The sequence below is a fragment of the Gallus gallus genome, chromosome 1 (genome assembly GCF_016699485.2).
Source record: "Gallus gallus isolate bGalGal1 chromosome 1, bGalGal1.mat.broiler.GRCg7b, whole genome shotgun sequence".
NCBI lineage: Eukaryota > Metazoa > Chordata > Aves > Galliformes > Phasianidae > Gallus > Gallus gallus.
In genome coordinates this window covers 169,546,097-169,565,308 of record NC_052532.1, presented here as the reverse complement: position 1 = coordinate 169,565,308, position 19,212 = coordinate 169,546,097, and positions in this window count along the sequence as shown.

Here is a 19,212-nt window from a genome sequence, read left to right as displayed (position 1 = left end):
TCAGAGCCCTGTCCAGTCTGACCATGAAAATCTGCAGGAACAGGGCATCCACCCTGATAGTGTTGTTGTTGAGCTTGTTGCTTGAAACTGCTATTGCTGCGATATTGCTGCTCCATACTAAAGTCCTGATCATTGCAGTGTTCTCATTTCTTACTTTTCACCTCTGCATCCAATCAGGCAGAATTGATGACACTGAAAGGCCTTAAATCAGCTTTAGCAATCGGATGAAGAGCTGCTCCTTCCTCCTCCTCACTGATGCTGGTGCACAGAACACAGCTCTGGGAGGCGTTAGGAGGATACATGTGTGCAAGGGCAGCCAGTGGCAGCAGCCCAAAGCCACCATGGGACAGCTGAGAAGACAAACACCACGGTACAAACTCCGGATACCCAAAGGCTGAGGTGGCCTGAATGCCCTGGCCAAGCTGCAGTGCACCTGAACCATTCAGGGCCCACACCACCCAGCATTACAAACAATGCAAAAAATCAGGAATCTTTGTCCACTGTCAAGAGATTTTTGAGCCTGTGAGCTTCATATTTTCTAGCTTTTTTTCCATGACTACAGCAGCTAAAATTTCATTTCCTTAACTTACTAACTTACCTACCAAATCTGGGCACCTGTCTCCTAAAACTGGGATTTGACTTTCTCCCGTTGCCCCGATGACTTTCCCTCCTTCATCTCCTCCTCCTCCTCCTCCCCCACAACACCCCCACACTCAATTTCAGGAAGATTTATGCTTGAGCTGTTGGAGCTGGCAGCAGTATACTGGGAGCAGAAGGTGGTATTCGAGTAAAGGCCAACACAGTGCAGAATTGCAGAGCTGGATGCAAGCACAAAGAGAAAGAAAGCACCTAACATAAGGTACTTTGCATCAGAGCAGGCTGCAAAATATTCATCAAAGCAGATTTTCATTGGAAATTGTTGTGGTTTTTTCCAAAGACAAATTCTCCATGAGAGGTGTCTGCTTTTGCCTTTTGCCTGAAAATAAATGAAGGCCACCAAACAAAAGATACTCTAATCAGCACATATTCCTGTTTTCAGCCAAAGTGTATCTGACAAAAACCTGTCATTTCTCAGGGGAGAAAAGAGGGAAAGAACCTTTTTTCACACTGTTCTATTTTATAAGCCTACAGTATACAATGCCCATTGTTTTCTGTGCTGTTAAATCTCTTACAAGGTTCAGTATTGCAGCTGGCTGTCATGCCTGTGTTTGTATACTGAATATCTGTGGGGTAGATTACTTCATTGCTTATGTGCATCAATTCCCCATTTGGAAAAGGGACACACCACATCTTGTCTGTTCAGCTGATAAGCACAGTGACTACTGTCTCTTACTGTGCTTGGGTACAGTGCCACTTAAAATGAGTCTTCAGTTTCAATGGACACTAATGTCAAGCAAACAATACAAAATAATAGCCTTATTAAACAAGTATCTTCTGATCAGCAGCAGGGCAGGCAAGGAAACACACACTCGTTTTCTCTCCCCCAGAAACAGGCCTCAGGAAGAAAATCTCCCTGGTTCTCTGACAGTGGCTGATGTCCATAAATCTTTGTGTGTCCATGCTGTTTGCTGAGCACACAGTGAGGACAGGGGTATTATGTAGGATTATTTGTGTGCGAGTGATAAAAATCACATTGATATGAGGAGAACTCAGCACTCTTCCTTTTCCATCCATCCAACAGCTCCCCAGGTTATTCTCAGACTTTTTTTTTTTCTCCTTTCTCAAAAGGGTTTTATTTTTTTCACTGTCAGTAGAAATTTCCATTACACAGTAATGCCATTGCACTGCTCTGCCCTAATCATACTTGCCATCAGCAGATCTGTGCTTACGTTTACCATGGAGAGAAACTGTCTGCGGGGCTTTGCTGCCTGAGTGCTTGTCCCAGAACAAACCAGTTTAGAGTCTCTGTTATCTCCTAGAGAGGAGCAGCTGACAAAAAGAGGTCCAAAGCGGCTCTTGGAGGGCTCACAGGTCCTACTCCTACCACAGGCAGTGCAGGTGCCACTTGAGTGGAGGGTGCTTGGGCATGCTTGTCCCCATCTCAGCAGGGGTGGAAATCTACTTACACCACTTTTGGTGGTACAGCTGCTGTGCAATGGAGAGGTGGGAAGTGGAAACAGCACAGAGTCCTTCCAGGAACTCAGCCCTGGAGTGTCTGAGAACAGAGCACACCCTTTCAGTTTCCGTCATCTACCAGCTAGCACAGAACAGTCCTCTCTGCACTGCATGGTGTGGCTTCATCTTGAGTAATGTGTGCAGTTTGGGGCACCACAGTACAAAAAAGGCATAAAACTGTTAGAGAGTGTCTAAAGGAGTGCTACAAATATGGCGAAGGGTCTGGAGAGCAAGCTATGTGAGGAGAAGCTGAGGCTGCCTCATTTGCTCAGCTCAGAACAGAGGAGGTGAGGGGAGGCCTCATGGCAGCTGCTGCTCCTCACAGGGAATGGAGGAGCAGTGTCTGGAGACAAGTCCAGCAGCCTGTCCACAGGCCGTGCTGTGGATAGCTTAGCCATTGGAGCCCAGCTGACCTTCGTACTGATCACTCACTCCGAGAAAGGCATTGAGGCCCGGGAACATGTCCAGGGAAGGACAACAAAGCTGTGAGGGATCTGGAGCACAAGTCTTAAGGGAAACGTCTGACGAACCTGGAGTTGTTTAGACTGTAGGAGAGGAGACTCAGGGGAGATGTTATTGTTCTCTACAATTACCTGAAAGGAGGCTGCGGTGAGGCGGGGTCGACCTCTTCTCCCAGGTAACAGCGATGAGGGGGAATGGCCTAAAGTTATACCAGGGGATGTTCAGGTTGGTATAAGAAAAAATTATTCTTGGAAAGAGTGGTGGAACACTCACTGGAACAGGCTGCTCAGGGAGGTGGTGGAGTCACTGTTCCTGTATGTGTTCAAGAACCATGTAGATGTGGCACTGAGGAACATGGATTAGTGAGCATGGTGGGGATGGACTGACATCTGGACTAAATGATCTTAGTGGTCTTTTCCAACCTTAATGATTCTATGATTCTATACAGTGACCAAATCCTGAATGTTCAACACCAGATAGAGTACCAATAGTATCTACACCTGCAGTGTATCATGCCAGGCAAGTATCTGGGGTGAAAATAGCATTACTGACGGGGAGGTATAACACAACTTGGCACCACTGGTGTCATAAAAGAATAAAGATGGCAACAGAAGTGAAGATGTTGCAGATTCCTTGTTTTATTCTTGTCCCTCCTCTCAGGTCCAGAAATGCCTCTTCTGCTGGCTTCCCCCTGAGCTTGAACCCCCAGAGAATAAAGAGTGCAGAGCAACTTCTGGAGGTGTGCAAAAACAGTCCTGGGCTCAGTCCTAAACAGACTCTACAACAGTTTAGTTCAAGCAAGTGCCCAGCTAGCAAGGGATGTTGCAGATACAAAGCTCACTGCCTTCTCTGTGTGTTTCATGTCAATGTATCTGTAGCATTTGGCTTTGGTTGCATACTTTACCCAAAGCATGTAACACTCATGAATCTGCAAAATTGGACTGGAAGTCTCTTGAGAAGAGGCATACCCATGAGAGTTTTAGTATTTCCTACTTCCAATTGGGCTGGAACCAACACGAAAACAGCTATAACAGTATTTGGCTCTTGTGTGTCTCATCTGAGCCAAAAGGCAGAAAATTTAGAGGTATGCAAAACTGAAAAAATAAAAATAAAAAATGGTAGAAGTCTGGGGCAAGGAACTGAGCCTAGATTTTTAGAAACTTAAAAAAAAAAAAAAGAAAAAGAAAAAAAAAAGAAAAAAAAAAAAGGTTCTGTTGGCTCAATTCTTTTTTGTTCCTGAAGCATTTTGCTAACCTGCAGTGTGAGGTCCTGCCCTCTACATGACACCTGGCCTCTGTTAAAGAGTAAGAGAATAAGAATCCATAAATCTCTATCTGGGGGCTCTGGCACTGTTCTGTACCTCCCCAAAACAGAACACAACTGCCAATTCAGACTGGGATCTAGCCCAGAGTTTGTATTAATTATATTAGTTATGTAGCAAATAATTACAGGCTTCTGAGGCTTGCCTCTCCTTTTACTCACACAAATAATGTTTGGAGATCTCTACTGATTTCAGAGGAAAATGTGATCTTGATATTCTTCAGCAGGGCTGGCAGCTGCTAGAAAGGACACAGCAAACCTGCATTATTACAGAACCATGCACAAATATAGCATTTCAGACAGAACCATCTATCAGGACAAACAAACTTGCTTTATGTGCACATCTGGAAATGAAGCATTCAGATGCAACACTGCAGATTTTTGCTGCTTGCAACCTCCATCAGCAGCACTAGAAACTGCACTTTGTCAAGGGGAGGGTTGCCTTTGCACAGAGGCATGAAGACAGCCTCTCAAACTGCCAAACAGAAAAGCAACCCTTCTAATGTGAGGACTGTAGTAGCAATAACAAGGCACCTCAAGAAACTTGTACCTTGGTATGGCAAGGTCTCTGTCCAGATAGCATGAAAAGCCTTATGCATGTGGAGGTGCCCAACAAGGAACTATGGAAGCTTCTTGGGTCTTGAAGCTCATCATCCCAGTTGCCACCACACTGTACCATCTGCATGTCTCAATGGAGACTTTCAGTGCTGCTGCTGCTCTGTATCTACAATCGACACTGGTGCCTTCTCCCCTTTCTACTACACTCTTAATTTTGTTCTTAGAGTCAAATCTACATACATTATGTACTTTCACTAAGAGAGAGAGAGCTACTAATGAAAGCTCTCACTGGGGGATGCTGGAGCATCTATTTACTTTTAAGCTATATGTGACTGCAAAGAGTTTAAGTGCAGGCTGGTGGAGTATCAAGGCTGGTAGACAATTTGTTCCTCCAGCTGTGAGGGAAGATGGGCAAAGGGGAGCTCTGGTCAACGCTGCTGGCAAACCCTTGCTCCCACTGCATACTCAGTGCCAGATCAGCGCTCACTGTGGAGGCAGGACCTCTGTGAAACTCCTACTCCTAGGGTCTTGCCTTTCTGCAGCCCACTAATGGATGGGACCTCTGATAGCTCTTGGCTGATTCTGTATTTTTTGTATTTAGTTCAGAAATCTGGCCTTCCCACTCTAGTGAGTCAGACCGTGTATATCTCAATATCTGGGGATGTTCAGAGACTCCTGAAGAGAGGGAATAATTTGATTAGGTTCTCACTAGTCATAAATTTGGAATAGTCACAGAAAAAAAAAAAATTAAGTATTTCCAACTGGGCTTTGTCTCCTTGGAAGATAACTGCCTAAATGTTTGCATATTGGTCCTCCAACTCAATATATATTTACCTGAATCCATTCCATGGTGGGGAAAAAAAACCAAAAAAGCGTATAAAAATTTAGCCTGGCTTTGAGCAATAGCTTTCTTTAATTTTACAGCAGGGTTGCCAACTGGAAAATTCTTGTAAAACCTACTCAGGACCTAGTTTTGATCCAACAAAGAAGGGCCAAGCCCTTTGGGTCTTCAAATTCCAGAGGTCAAATTAAAAATGATCCTGCATATAAAAATCCCCTGGTTTTAGACTTACAAATGAAAGCACGAATACCCTTGGTCTTACCTTCCTGTAGCCTCTCACTTACCCAAAAGTTTGAGCAGGAAAACTTCCACACTGCAATGGCCTTCCCTCTGTTTCTGCGGCGTTGTCCCTCAGATTCACATTTCAGGACAATGTGATACAACTCTTACTGCACGAGACCATCTCAATCATAGTTTTACTGTGTTTCTCCCAAAGAAAATTGGCAATGGCTTTGCCTTCAGTTGCCATTTTTTCAGTGGCCTCTTATCTTTGATACCTTTCACCACTTGGGTCTTAAAAGGCTTCTTATGATTTATAAAGAATAAAGCCAGTTCTTTCTTTCCCATGAGCCTGTGCAGCACAGGTTCATTACCACTTCATTACCACTGGCAGTGTTGTCAAAGTTCAGGAAAACTAAAGCACTTAAGAGTGGTTAACCACTTTAAAGATTTTTGGCCCATCAGGTAAATCCTCCAGCAGCATTGCTTGCTTACTCTGCTATCCCATTAGACAAGATAAATTTGGGAGTAGACAAGAGGTGTTTTCACAACCTTATGCTTTAGCACAAAATCTCAAGAGTTTAGGGCAGATTTCTTCTAGATCCTATGTGACATTCCAGGTGACACAACCTCATTATGCTCAGCAGTTTTTCCCTTTCCAAGATCAGAATACCACCATGAGTAAGGAGGATCCTAAGGGTTACAGCAATGAAGGAAATACATAGACATCTCACACTATCACATACTCAGGGGTCAGGAGAGCAGACTGCTTTTTATTGCCACTTCTTGGACAGCATCTATCTCCTTCTCTTTCGAAGCACTAGAGGACTGTAGATTCAGAACTAGATCTATCCACAGCCAGCGTTATGGGGGAATTCAGACATCATCATGCTGCAATCACTTTGGGCCATGTTAGTCTCATTCCAGCTTAGTTCCCATGCACCTTTTGGCAAGAGCACTTCTAGAGGTCCAGGGAGATGTAGGAACCCTTTGATTTAGGTACAACAACAGAAAAAGGATTTTTTTTGATGATGAAGTTTAGAAATGACATTCTCACCTGGCTGGCATGAATTGGCACTGACAACACTTAACTATCAGGAGCCTTGCTTCCTTTCCAGTGAGGATCTTTTATCGTCCTGGAAAAGAGCTGTTGCACTGTTGCTGAGGACATGAAGGAGAGAGTTTCTGTTCCCTCACCTGTACCTACAACATTTCTTTAGCATAATGAAAGCTGGAGTATGAACTTGGAATGAAATCTCCCTTTTTCTCACTATATACCATCTTCAGAGTTTACTAGTGCTCCGTGCACTTTTTAGATCTGTATCATACCAAAGTCACTATATTCAGATCTATATACTTCAGCTATTCTGCTCATGAGTATGACCTTCCTTCCTTCTTTTCTTCCTTTTATTCTTTCCTTCATTCTCAAACTGTTTCACCCTCTTATAGTTTTCTATCAGCCTCCTTCCTCCACTTCTGTCCCATCTCAGCTAGCATGCTCAGTTGACTACCTGTGGTCCTCCATTTGCCCTTCCCTCCTTCTCTTATGTGCTTCCATTGTGGGACACCACATTTTTTCCTACTACTTATCTTATCATCTTTATGCTGATGATACCTAAATCTTGTCTGACCAAAGCCAACTCCCCTTGGCTCGAGTTCATGTCTCTGGTATTGCCTCACTGACATCTTGCTGCTCCCCCATACTTTTTCCTCCCTATGCACTTTTCATTCTCCCATCCTTTCCATTGTTCATGTATCCTTAGTCTGGACCTTCTTCATCCTCCATATCGGGTCTCCACTTCACCTGAAACTGCTCCATAGCTGTGTTATCACACATTGCTCAAGCTTTTGAGAAATTTAGATTTCACCTCCAACTCTCTGATGGTAGTGATCTCCCAGGTGGTGGCTTTGAGGTCAGGTGGCAGCCTAGTAAGAAGCTTCCAGCCCACTGTAGGATTAATACTGAGAGGAAAAGTTTTGGAGAAGTCCCACTTAGCAGCACCTTGAAGAGGAAGATGAGTTCTTTAGACCAAACAAATTAACAATATTGGTAACACCATTAAGTTGGAGGAATGTTCACCTGATATAAGCTGCTGTTTAAACTATGATGGTTATGTAGGAAATCAGACACCAAACACGGTCACTACCTGACTTAGTTCAGATTTAAGGATTTTTATGATGTGAAAATGAAGTCAGGAAAAGATTGTTCATAGGGCTTAGTATTATTACAGTCCTGTGTAATCCCACCTTGACTCTCTTCAAGCCCAATTAGCAGCAGAACTCACCTTCCTCTTCCACAGGCTTTGCATACTCCCATGTCTCCTTGAGGAGAATCCATGCTTGCAGGAGAGGCTCAGATCTGCCAACTATCGCTTTTGAGTGTTTTCTTCATATCTTTCCCAGTTCTAATGTGTTTCAGTTCTCTACCATTTATGTTTTCATGTCTGAAACATCATCCTTTCTATCTTCTAAATCTCCCTCCTCTGTTTGGACCCACACTACTAGTATCTACTCCTTTATTGAGTGATTATTCATCCTTATTTTAGTCCAGCCTTTTCAAAAAAGATCAGAAAAAGTTTCAAAATGATCAAAATTTATAAAAAAAGAAAAAAAAATCTAACTAAAACATGGCACATTAATTTAACCTTTTTTTTTTTTTTGAGAAAAACAAACTTGTCATGTTTTTCATTCTTTTCATTCGTTCATTTCTGCCTCAGAACAGAAGCTACTGATTAATTTCAGTAAAATCTGAAAGGTGTAAAGAGACCTCAAAAATTAGCAATATTTACATATGTTTCAATTTCATACCTTTAATCCACATGTGAAGAGGGTTTGTTTTGTTTTGTTTTCTCATTTTCATAGAACGTAATGATTTCACTTGTTAAAAGCTTTTATTTTCCCTTTCAAAAGCCAAATATCTGGTCATCTCTATAATCTTGAGGGGAGTTTGTCATGCGTCAAGCTGCACAAACTCACAAACTTGGCCTTAATTTTTAGACCATTCACATACTGATCTATTGTTTCTGCAGGAGTCTGATATGTGGTAATAAATAAAAAGAGACATCCAAATGTCACATATTTCTTGGGGCTGAGATAGTTCTGGAACTGATCCATTAGCAGAGTTAACTTTGTGTTATCCTTTCACATTACAGAGCTGAGACTACTTCTAATACATCATGCCCAATCACATGAAGGAAAGCAGATGCTTGTCATTTCTTTCCTCACCATCTTGCTGGTACATAAATACCATTCAAACATTTGTTTCTCCTTTCTCCTATGCTAGGATAAGACCTCTGTAAAAACCAAGGGTGCCATTTGTCTTCTATTTTCACCATCAGTTCAGTGCAATTACTCTCCAGCTGTGTTGGGGTCAGGTATACTTAGTGCAGGATAGAGGGAAGGCATGAGCTAACTCGGTGTTTGCAATTACTCTAGTTAGGAGATCAACTAGGAGGATGAGGTTCTTGACATAAATCAGAGTAGCACCTAAACTGTTCCAATCTGGTTATTTTGTTACCTTGCAACAGCCACGTATATCAGTATAATGTTTGCCTTTGCTAGAAAACCAGATCGTGCTAGGAAAAAAAGAGAAAAAAAAAAAAAAAAGAAGACCCTTGAGAGTTATGGCTACTAACACACTGTTAAATATTCAACACAGGCTGAGACCATCATGTTTAGCATTGTGGCAGCTGGTCAGCCCTTGGGCTTAACCACAACCAGCTGATGTGATGTTAAACACAACAGTCTCTGTCTGTGTTCAATGTTTAGCAGCATGTTTAGGATTGTCTTAGTTACCAAGATTCTTCGGGGTTGTGTTTTATCATGATGCAATTTTCCAGTGTGGAAGAGCTCCAGAAGGCTAGCATTTTACAACCTCTGGAAATAAGTCAGAATATAAAGTGTATAGCCAGTATACTTAGCTAGTGGCTATTAAAGAGATCTTCCTCCTACACATGACATTGCCACAGGTGTAATCCTGGGCAAAGTGATCCTTTCTCTAAGAAGAAGGCACTGATAGTGGGTATTTTCCCCTACAGGATCCTTGTTCTGGTGCAAATTCCATTCTCTTTGCATGGGGAAAAAAAAAAAAAAAAAAAAAAAAAAAAAAAAAAAAAAAAAAAAAAAAAAAAAAAAAAAAAAAAAAAAAGCTATCGACTTGGGGGCATGCTGGCAAGGTGCAGCTATTTTTCTTTATTTTAGCTTTTATTGGAAATGATAGGTTGAGCAAGTCAAGATGGCAAGTGGAGGGAGACTGTTGCTCTGGCACAAGAACTGTTGCAGTAGAGCAAATTCAGACATCTTGGATTTTTTTATCCATAGCTGTGTATATATTTTAAGTACTTATGTAGAGTCATCCTGATGGGTGTTTTTTAGGTAAACATCAAGAAATAGCAAAAAATAAACACACTGCATCATCATATATCTCCTCAAGTTTGAGCTCTCCACTGGGCCTCTTCCTGAATATTTAAGGAGCAGAACTATTCAGCCTCAAAATGAGCTTTGGAGAAGTTTGGACCTGGGTCCACATGCAAATTTTGAAACTAGAGTCTTTCGTCTATTAGGAAATAACGTCAATTTTGTGTCAGAACATTCCTGAACTTTGAGAAATTATGAATATAATTCAAATAGGGCATTGAATCTTAGTCTCCGCCAGTGTTGTTCATCCAGTGGGATGAGTCCCAAGGTGATGCATCCTCAGTTTTTGACGTAATTTCAGAAGGCTCCGTAATAAACTTTGGAGCCCTTCTGTCAAACACTACAAAAAATGCTCCACTTTGCAAAACTGAACCTCCAAGCAATAGATGTAGCTACATGTTGTGCCCTTCTTTTGCTTAATAAATAGTGAACACTTTGGAGGAGAAGAATCCATGATTTTGAAACATTACAGTTAACTACTACTTGCAAGTCAGTGAATATAAAAATAAGACACCTCAAACGAGTACTGTGTCAGCTCATAAAGCTGATAGAAACTGTGGTGAAAAAAGCTTTCTCGAAAGATGCTTTACAAAAATATCACTGAAAGGGGGTTTTTATTGGAAAAATATTTTCTGCCCATTCATTTCCAACCATACCGGTTATGCAGAACAGGACAAAGCAAAACAAAATTATATTGGCTTTGACATTTTCTGGCTTTTGGATAAAACTGGCCAAATAATAGTTGATGGCTCGATTCAGAGCCTATGAAAGACAGTGGAAAGTTGCCCATCGTGTGTAAGATCAAGCCTTACTTAATGCAGTTCCCAGCTAAACGTAAATAAAATCATTATCTTAATTTCTTGACTAGCTCCATAAATTGGTCATGCAATGCCCATGAACTGATATTTACAAGTTTTAAGACATCTGTCCATAAATTGCCTCCTACTCTCCTAAATCTACTTTTGGAAGTTTCTTTTAGGAAAATGCTGCTTTCCATGTACCTCTACATACTCTGAAAACCTCTTACTTTGAGCAGTTCTTTTCTGAAATCCTTGGTGATCGAATGGAGGCCTGATGCACATACAGCAAATTGCCTGTTCCATTTTGGTGTCCTTTTCAGCAGGCCAGTTGCCAGATAACACTTACCACAGTGCTTTTGTCACTTATACATTTACGTCAATGTGGCTGAAAATTCTGGAAACTCAAGCCATGAAGATGAATTTCTGTGAAGGATAACATGTTCAGCAGGAGACAAGTCAGAGGGGGCTGGCTGAGAGAGCCAGCAAGAGAAAGTCTAGCAAGGGGAGAGGAGTCTGTAGGTGAACTACTTTTGTTTTGTTTAATTAGCTTCACAGGCAATTATTCAAAGACAATGTGTGATTTATGGAGTAGTTGGGATAGTATCAAGGCTTCTATCACGGTACTATTGCATATAGTGTGGTGTACATAAAAGATATTATCTTGGGGGCAGTTTCAGTAAGTGAAAGGGTTGGGAGCTATGTAAGGTAAACAGGACTGTTGTGGGTTTTTCCTGGCATACTCACACTTACATCTGCCAAAAAGTGGGCAAACTTTTGCCTCCAAAAATAAAAAGTGATTATACTCTGTCTAACCATGTCTACCCTTAACTACACCACTGCCTATCGCAAAGAGAAGAACAGATATGTATTTTGTGGTTATTGTTTTTGGAAAGATTCCATTCAGGAGTTTGCAAGAATACTGTGGGTGTGTTGCTAGTGAGGAGCTGAGTGTCTCTGTGAGTGTAACACATGGTCCTGTAGAGCACTGCACTATTATCTTTGCAGCTGGATGCCAATACATCACTGACTCTCTTTGAGGGACTGTTCCCACTCCACTGACCTTTGTAGGAGCCTCTGCACTGAATCTGATTATGGCTCAAGCCCTTTGAGAAACAATGATTTTTCCCTGGATCACCTGCTATTAGAAAACCAGAGTGCTGTCTCCACATTCAATTACATTTACCTGCTCTCATGTTGGTTCTTGAAGCTCTGCTTCTTCACCTGCTCTGCCCCAACTATTTCTGTGTCACAAAAAAGGGCAGTGATTCCAACTTTCAGTCTTCAGTGAAATCTTATACATAGATATCATCGCAGCCCCTGTGACAGGAAGATCAGCAGTCTCAGCGTGGCTGATTTGCTGAGGTGTTTCTGGCTGAAGGCTGAAATGCTATCTTGCCTTTATTCAGTGTGTGCAATGTATCTGAGCCCCACTGAAGACTGCTACTCCTCTGTTTCTCAAATTATGTATGATTAGCCTCCTCTTACACCAGATCTCATTTCCATCTAATTTTGTCTCTGCTACTGGCTTACTGTATGATCTTGCAGAAGTCACTCCATCTCTCTCCATGACGCATTTCTCATTCCATCCTCCTCCACTTCACCAGTTCAGGCTTGGGTCTCACAGGGTTCTTTATAGTGTGTGTTTTACAGTATTCAGTCCTGATTACAACCTGGGTCTTGACACTATCACGACACAGAGTATAACAAACCAACGTGGGCAATATTAAGCTTTGGGCTTTAATGGCAGGTTTTAATCCTGCAGCAAAAGAAGGGGTCCTGGGCGTGCGCTTCATTTGCATCAGCAGTCAAACTCTCTGCGTGCTGCTTCTGACTCATCCATATAGATTTTAAAAGCAGAAATTACAAGGTGGGATGCAACTTGTTAAAATGTGTCTGGTTGCACATTCTTAAGGTCTTACGTACTCTACAAAAGTATCCTAAGCAAAGATATGCTCAACCTCTGCCTGTTAGGCACGCTGGCACATTGCCAGGGTCCCAACCAGTTGGAATTAATTAACTAGAGCAACATCCATCAAGGAGCCCTCCAGGCTACAGGCTCCAATATGCCTTCAGAGCTGAAACACAGACAGCATGAACATTATGCCAGTACCAGTTTAGATGGCACTTGTCAGTCTAGGTCTTCCATAGCTGCTTCATCCCCCTCCCTGGTTTCTATCCAGCCTTCCCACTTTATTCCCCAGGAATTCTTCAAGGCAGCATCTTCTCTGCTCCAGCTTTCTCAAGAGGATGGGGAGAGCATGAGATAACAGCTCTGCTTGCCATTCTTACTTTCTCTAAATCAGAGGAGTCTCACCTACCCCTTTAAAGACGTTGTGTGGTAATATGGGGAGCAGGGTACTGCCTCTCACCCTTCTGCAACACTCAGCACTGCACTCTGCTGCCTTTCTGCCTTCTGTCCTTTTTTTTAAAAAAAAAAAACAAAAAAAACAAAAAAAACAGCATTCTAGCACATAACAAAACTTTATAAATTTCATACTGTGGAGAAGATGGAATTTTTTTGTTGTTGTTTTTACTCCTGGTCCATCTCATAGCTTCCATTTTCCTTTGACTTAATCTTTCTGTGGCTTGAGCAGATGTTGCTGACAGTTGTGTAGTTCTGTGTACACACTGATGGAGGCAAACAAAAAGCATAGGAAAGGTAGACTGGACTTCAGATCTGTTTCCCTGCATTTCAGTTTCCCACTAAAAAAAAAAAAAAAAAGCCAGCAATAGCAACTCATAGGATCCTGGCTAGTTTAGTATCTGGAGCAACAATTTTTTTTTCAGAGGAGATTACGTATGTTTCTATTACTTTTGGGCTGCTAATCAAAAATTCTGCAAATTTCTGTGTGTGAGCCATGTTCAGAATTTATGTGACTAGAAGATTATGCTCAAATATGTTTGTGGAGATAGTAAAAAGAAACACTCCAAAGAATGGCCACAACTCTAACCCTAGGATAAACTGCAGGTTTCATGTATTCTCTTTAAGTAAAGTTGTTGAATGGTGTTTTTCCACATTGCAAAAATGGTCACAATTTCCAGGAAAAAAAAAAAAAAAAAGTAGTGAGAAATATTCAGAATAGCCAAGACAAAAAGCCTTAAACAAAATAAGAAGAGCACTGAAATTTCCCCCAACCCCCAAGCAGCGGTACATATGCTTTCTCCAAATGCTATCTGTCTGTTCTCTGAAGAGCAGCTAATTCCGTAAATGAAATACACCTTCCTTGTAAATGTATTAATTGTCTTCTGACAAGTCACAGCTATCTTCTCACATCTGACCTGCCCCAGGCCATGGGGAAGGCACAGCATGTCTCTAAGTCTCACCTACTGTCACGCTTCTTAGGCACAACATTACTTCTTCACTCTACCTCACAGGCCACCATTAACGCAACTGGGTAGTTACATATGAGCCAATTATCACAGACAAACAGTTCTTCCATGCAAAGCCTTTTCCACATGCAGAATTGCACCGATTTAATTAAAGGTGTGTTTTAAAATCAAATTAGTTAAGCCAGTGCAAACACGGGAATCTATTTAAAGTTGGTTTGCATTGATTTAGCTTAATCTGATCAGGAAATGACTGAAATTAAATTGATACAGAGCAGATTTAAATCACTCTAAGTGACCACGTCTTGCACCAGTTAAACTAAATCAGTTCAAATACAATTTTGTGCGAACCATATCCCACTGCTGTGCCAAGGAACATGAGCTAAAAAGGTGGATGAAATAACTATATACAGGAATGACACTTAGGGCCTGATTCGGCACTACAACAACTCGGTGTAACTTTGCTGCCAAAGAGTTGATGTTGGCCATAGTTGTCATAAAACACAGAATGGAGCATAGTTGGATAACGTTCCCACTAAGCATTTTGTAAGGTTTCCAACCCTAAAACAAGGTAATATTTTGGACTTCTTTTTTTTTTTTTTAATTGACCCTGTCTGTAGTTTGCAGAAATGCTCATCTCCTGAGCTGCGTTCTGAAGTCTTCGATCATTTCAGGCCTAGAAAAAATAACAGTATTAAACCTTACTTGACTTCTTTTGAGAATTATTGCTTTCTAATCGAGGCTGACAGTCTTTCCTTTCCTACACAAATGAGGTAAGCTCATTTTTATAAATAGTGCATTTCCATCCAAGTTCTGCTCTTTCAGTTCCACAAAGAAAAGAAAGAAAAGGTGGGAAAAACAGCAAAAAGATATTGCATTTTCACAAAAAAAAATCTGCTAAATAAAATCCTACAGAAGCCTAAGGTCTGGGAGGGAGTTCTTGTGGTGCTTTTATACTGTAAATGCCGATGTTTTAGATTAATTACATAAGTTTCAGTCACAAATAGAGCTTGCTTAGAAAGAAGGAAGGAGGGAAGGAAGGAGGGAAGGAAGGAAGGAAGGAAGGAAGGAAGGAAGGAAGGAAGGAAGGAAGGAAGGAAGGAAGGAAGGAAGGAAGGAAGGAAGGAAGGAAGGAAGGAAGGAAGGAAGGAAGGAAGGAAGGAAGGAAGGAAGGAAGGAAGGAAGGAAGGAAGGAAGGAAGGAAGGAAGGAAGGAAGGAAGGAAGGAAGAAAGAAAAAGAATGGTGAAACAGCTGTAGCAGTGTAGAGTGTATGTGAGTCATTAGGACCATTGCAGAGATATGAGCACTAAGGTAAGATTTTTGCAGCTCTGCAAGCTCACCCAGGCGCCTTGTTGTTGAGTACACCGCCAAGCAAACAATGAATAATGTCTACTGGTGTAATAAAAAATAGCATGCTGCAGAAAAGCAAGGCATGTCAGTGCCTTGTTAAAACACGTGATCATCAGTGTCTACTAGTTAAACAGTCCTTCCAGCACTGTGGGCATACTGTAGGAACTGGTGCTTTAGATGTGGATGCACATGTTAGAGAGTCTATCCTGGTGACCTGCACTGCAAAGGATAAATAGGGCAATTATCAGAAGAGCTCAGACCAATAGGAATGGGCAGAAAGATGAACACAATATTAATAAACTGGGCTTTTTGGAGTCTTCATTGCAAATCAGCACAGATGGCTCTTTCACCCACGCCCTAGCAAAAAAATCATGATTTACAGCTGGAGGCAGTAAGCATGTTGCCATGAATTATGGCAGTTTAAGAAGCTCACATTTGTAATTGAGAGCTGGTAATTATTTACCATGAAATGTGATCATTACTGTCAGGTGACGATGACATTCCTCCGCTTTATGCATTCAGTAACTTTTTAAAGACTCTGAGTGAACTCATTGCTGGGGGTTGAAGGAGGAGCACTGGCTTTCCTCCATCCCTGCTACCAAAATGGGTGTGTGTTTTGGCAGTCGTTTTGCTTGGAATATTCAATTCAGATTAATGTAATTTCAACATCTACTATCCCAAGTGTGTGATGGTGCCACTAAACATGCACATTTGCCAACTATGAAGTGCAGGTCACGTCATCCAGCATGGTGATCCTTATCTGTCTCCCATGTGTGTGCCTTTCAGATTAGCTCCACTGAAATCAATGGCATTACAAGAGTTTAAAACCATCTGTGGTGAGGAGCAATGACTCTTTGGTCTGTAATAGTCAAGAGTTTAAAATAGATGCAGAACTGCATTCTGGTCACAACTGCTTGACCTGGTGCCTCCTCTATTCACACAAACATGGGAGCAACTAGGAGGTACTGAGAGGAGAGAGGGTCCTTTGCGGGGGCACATGAAGCCTTAACTCCTTTCTCCAGTGCTGTCCCTACTTATGGAGTACCTTTCGTCCAGAGCTGTGCATAAAGCAAGCACACGTTATGTCTTGGGATGCAGGTCCTTCTGAGATTGTTTATGTAATCCACAGAATACAAACCCTCAAGATTAATCCTATTTCCTACTCTTACAGAATTATCACATTCTTTAAATAAAAGTCATAGGTTACAGAAGATAAGCACCTTCCTTCTGTTCTTTTTGTTCCTTCACGTTCACTGTGTCTATTGTAAATTTAGTCCATGGCTGAAACTTTCTTGACTCCCCTAAGTATCAATCTCATGGTTGTGTGGGGACAGAGATCTTCTCCTTTCTTGTTGCCTGATTGTCCATTTGTTTGCCAGTGGCGTTTCAGATTTCATATATTTATTAAAGCATTTTGAGTCTTGGGCCCAGGAAGGCCATGAAAATAGTATCCAAGCTGAGAAAAGTGGACTAATTTTATTTTGTTGAATCATTGGGTCTCTCAGAAAAAAATTACAGCCCTCATCCTACAAGAAACAACAGATGGACAGACCACATAGGGATCTGCTGCTTCACAAGTGTAGCTTGCCATAGCCTGGCAGGCTCAGCAATGCCATTTTCCTTTAGTCTTGACCAAACCTTCAGTAAAAATCTCTATTCTTGGGCAAACTCATTTTGCCATCACTCTTGAGCAGCCTTGTTCAACCAGAGCTGACTGTGACAGCTGTGTAAAGTGTTCAGCTGATAGAGATGCTGACATGCTCAATGTTTATCTCCCTTATTTGAGCTATTCTTGATTCCTTTCACCAAGTTTTTGCCTCCTTAAACACTAGCAACTCTTTCAGGAGACTGTGGAAAAGCAGAGCAAGGCATACAGCCCAGGAGACAGGGCCTTAGGTTCTCCATTACTGCCATCTGTTTTATGGCAACAAAATGTAGCAGAATATTGGCGGGAGATTCAACCTCTACTGCCATGCCACCAACATCCACATCTGATGCTGTGGGTCAACATCATAAAGTAGGAGACATTACTTTCAGAGCAGCCCCCATACATGTGAGTAGACTATTTTTAAATGTCTCCATAGGTATGGAGTTTTTATTTTAGGCATCATATTTCACATCCAGGTGGGTTTCATCATAACAAAACACCGTGGGGGAGGAGAGAAATAGCTGCTATTGTCCCTAAAAATGTAAATTATTTTCTAAGTTTCTTGAGGAAGTAGTCTGGACTATGCAGAGTTTACTAGGAGGCACAAGAATATGCTGAGAAGAACCTTATTGACTTTTTCATGCAAATGCCTGCTTTGCTGTTATACCTGTAAAGCAGAACATCTTCAGTTCCTGGTGCTCAGAGCCCCTCCTATGTGCCTGGGTGCTGTCACACCCTGATGTTATCATGTGGAGCAAAAGCCTTTTCTGCACATCCCCAGTGCTTGGTGGGAAATCGGAGTCTGTCTTTGCATACTCACGCATAGTGTGGCTAAATCTAAGGGCGTGATAGTATGCAGGCTCTCTGACTTGCTGTCCCTTGCTGTGTGTAAGACCCTGTTATTACTGGCTCATACTTTATTTCAGGGGCATTAACCTGCATGAATGCCTCAGCTGGTGCCTTACTGGTAACCCTCCGTGTTTTGCCAAGCCCAAGACACCTCGGTAAGAGTCTTTTTGAGTCTTCTTTTTAAAATTTCTCCTTCATTTTCCCTAATTTCTTCTTCACCCTCTTTTTATTTTTCTCTCTCTAATTCACAGTTTCTCTGAGGGGCAGCAGCCCTACAAGGGAAGGGACAAGTCTCACAATGGGTTTTGTGCCCTGGACATGTGGAACTCAGCATCCACTTACCTTCTACAGATCAAGAAGTATCAACGCACAAAGTGTGTATGGTGCACCACAGGTCTGTCATCATCCTGAGTCACACAGTTGGTCTCTGATGGAAACAAGGACACGTGCTCACACAGTGGGATGTAGCTTATGGGGCAGACTCCCCACCTCAGACTCAGAGCTGAACAGAATCTACCTTTGTGTGATTAATAACATGCCTTCAACCCTTATGCCTGTTCCACTGAGGGGCAAATGGTGACACCTGCACCTAAATCACTAAAAGATGCTTCAGCCCATAGCATGATCATTGCTCTGCTTCCTCTTCCCATCACACACTCATACACAAAAATTTCCCCCGCCTCTGAGCTCTGCACAACCATGACTGGTAATGGAAAACGTGTGGAAAATAGTGCAGGTGGTGAGACTGTACATATAATGTCTGACTCACAGCCTTCACATTGCTCTCACTTGGGCTAGCCATAGTCCCGTGACTGGTGGCAGTGAATCCTTGCCTCCTTTGCCTTCAGGAACTTCCCCCACTATCAGGGGATTTCCTCCAGATGGGATCTTCGTCCTCTTCTTCACAAGCCCCCTTCTTTCCATTGCCACTTCTTCAGTATGGGAAAACTTTTTGCACTCCCCTGCTTTCTGGGATGAAAGGCACACTGTTTTCCTAATACAGATATTCTTTGTGCACAAGCATAATGCAAGGTCAGTCTCTTAATAGGTAAGTCAACCCCCTTTCTATTAACTGGAGGATTTGGGATGTACCACTTCAGTTCAGCCTAGGTGTTATCAAAATTTACAGCCAGCCCATATCTGTTGCAGCCAGCAAGTAGCATGCTTCTGCTTGAAAGTTCAAAAGTTCATTTTGGGACATGCAAATTTGCACTCAATTATCTGCTGACGATCAGCATTCCCAAACTAAACCATTTTTCACCTACAACATGCACAGTTCCTTGCTGTCTAATGCCAGAATCTCTGG